This window comes from Protopterus annectens, chromosome 2.part1, assembly GCF_019279795.1.
Source record: "Protopterus annectens isolate FY-2018-M chromosome 2.part1, PAN1.0, whole genome shotgun sequence".
Taxonomy (NCBI): domain Eukaryota; kingdom Metazoa; phylum Chordata; order Ceratodontiformes; family Protopteridae; genus Protopterus; species Protopterus annectens.
This window is the reverse complement of record NC_056729.1, coordinates 1,133,542,382-1,133,545,282: the sequence shown is the minus strand read 5'-3', so window position 1 is coordinate 1,133,545,282 and position 2,901 is coordinate 1,133,542,382. Positions and strand designations below refer to the sequence as shown.

The window sequence follows — 2,901 nt, the reverse complement described above, 5'->3', positions numbered from 1 at the left end:
CTACAGTGTTTGAAAACTGTTGGCCTTGTAATGTGGACATTGGGACATATAGGTCCTCAATATAATAATTTAGCAAAAACCACATTACAATGGATCCTGTCATTACACAATCACCCCAACACCCACAAAGGATACTGATGACACACACACAAACACGCACTTACCATTACTGAGTTTCAAACCCCTACCTGACTATGTATTGCTATTACAGTGTCACACAGTTATTGAACACTTCACAAAGCTTTCATGTTAGAAAGCTGTCCAAAGGTATCTTTGAAGGTGAGTAACATCAGCAACAGTGCTAAAGGAGGGGTAAGGTAAGTGTAGTAAGTGTGAATGTCCACAAAAGCAGGTATCAACAAAGACACACACACACACACACACACACACACACACACACACACACACACACACACACACACACACACACACACACACACACACACACACACTCTCTTAGGGAAACACACACAATACCCCGGTTGCAGGATCAGGATTAGAACTCCTATCTAAGTAGTTTGCTACAGAACAGTATTACACAGTTATCATAAGTGTCACAGAGCTTATACGGCTGAAACATGGCCAAATTGTTATTTCATGCTGAATGACATCAGCAGACATGCTAAAGTAGGGCAATGGGAGGTGCAGTGAGTGTGAATGGGTTTAAAATCATTAATCTCCACCCACACACACACACACACACACACACACACACACACACACACACACACACACACACACACACACACACACGCACACACACACACGCACACATACACATGCACACACACAAACATGCCACTACTGAGATGCATAGGTTCATTGCTTCACAGGTGTGTAGTAGGTGAATGGACCTGAAGGCTGTACAAGGTTAGGCAAAGGGAATACCTTGGCATCAGGCCACATGACAATAGTCTCCAGTGTGGCTCAGGGGTGTGGTCCCTGGAGTGGTCCCCAGGGGTGCGTATTGTATTCACCATCCACTCATCTGCGTTACTATTGTGGATGGCCAGTGATGTGCACTGCTTTCCATGTGTGTGATCTATATTCCATAACATGGACAGTGTCTGGGTTGTGCACATTGATGTGTGAAAGTGTACTTGAGGTCTCTGGGGCATGTTGTGTGGACAGATTGTTATCTTCTGATGTAGCATTCCTGATCTCATTTGGCGAGACCTGGCTATGGAACTGAGGTCGTGCTTGCACCTACATTGACAGCATGATACATGTATTCAGTGGAGTTAGTGGTGTCTGTCCATACAGGGCATTTGTATAAGGCATGGTATTCCCTTTGTGGTTTACATTTGCAGACTCTACAGTTGCTGCAGGCGTCCAGTGGGGAACATAGCAAAAGGGCCACTATAAGCATTTATTTGCCTACTGCGGGGATGGAACAGGATGCCATGTCCTTTTACTTGCTGGATAACACACACTCAGTCAGGAGATGTAACACATCACAGTACTTTCTGATGTCAGTGGCACTGTTGTTGTCAACAGGCATGTAGTCCACTGCAGTCGCACCGTGGTTACTATCTGTGAGGCAATATGCAGGGAGCTACCAATATAGTGGTTGTTGCCTAGCCAAGTGTGTTTGTGCATGAGACATGGGTGGAGAGTGTTCTCTGAGTAATAGAAGTGTTGTCTATATTGTTCCCCAATCCATAATGTCACATGTAGAGCTATGGATTGTCTACACCAGCCTCTCTGGTGTTTGACATCTGTTGTCCTTGTAAGGTGGAGATTGTGACATATACTAGGTCCTCAACATAATAATTTAGCAAAACCCACACAACAATGGATCCTGTTATTACACAATCACAGTAACCTCCACACAGGATACTGATGACACACACTTGCCATCTGTAGCAGGCCAGTGCATTCTGTCACTCCTACATTTCCAGGCTGTGAGCCACTGGATTCCCCTGGGGTGACAGGATAAGTGTGCGAGGTGTTAATGGCAGTAGTTACTGTTCATATTAATTCATTGGTCTGGATGCTGGCAGGGTGCTGCTTACAGCTAGGGACACACCTGCATGGGGCACCTCTTCAGCATGCTGCATTCTGTGGGTATTCCCATACAGAAGTGGGGGTCATACTGTATTCATTAAGGGGATGTAGTTCAGTGGTAGAGCACATGCTCTGCATGTATGAGGTTCTGGGTTCAATCCCCGGCATCTCCACAGCATTTGGGATTGGGAGGGTGGCCTAATGGTTAAGGTGTTTGCCTTACAAACACAAGGTGCAAGGTTTGAGTCTCATAAAGGATAATTGGCTAGGCTTAAAATGGCTCGCAAGGGCAGTTAGCCTAGTATGAACCTATGACCTATGACTATGACTATGACCAACAGCAGTAGTATGACCTGTGATAAACCTGTGGCTGATGGTGGGGTGAGCTGAGTGCATGTGTGATATGGAAGCCTCTTGCAGCTGACTCACAGATATACCTGGAACATTCCCCTTATGCTGCCTTGTGCGGGGATATAGGCAGTCTCTCATTACTTCATAACTGTGCCTTTTCTGGTCTGCCAGTGATAGGCCAGACTACATCAGTATTCCATACTAACAGACAACTAATGTTCTGCTAACCTGTATGTACAATTCCAAAGGTGTGTGCAGTTGACAGTTACATTTTATGTACTCTGTCTAGGGTACTTCCACCTGTGTACTGTGAGTATGTCTGTGCCCACATTCATGGCATGTCCATCTTTCAGATGGTGACAGATATTGACATCTGGAAAGTGAGTATGGATGACTGCTGAATTGGGTATTGCTGGGCTACATTGTGATTGGCACTGCAGTTGTCAGAACATGGCCCTGTCATCAACAGTACTGGCCATAGGCCACCAAGACACAGCCCTACATGCCTACATGCTGACCACTTCCACACAGTATAGAACACAC

At 45.6% G+C, this 2,901-nt stretch overlaps 1 non-coding gene across 1 annotated transcript; it reads left to right on the top strand.

Moving 5' to 3' along the window:
* Positions 1-2,108: 2,108 nt before the first annotated feature.
* On the top strand, positions 2,109-2,180 carry TRNAA-UGC. Its single transcript has one exon. It is a non-coding gene; the product is annotated as a tRNA-Ala (tRNA).
* The last annotated feature ends 721 nt before the right edge of the window (positions 2,181-2,901 follow it).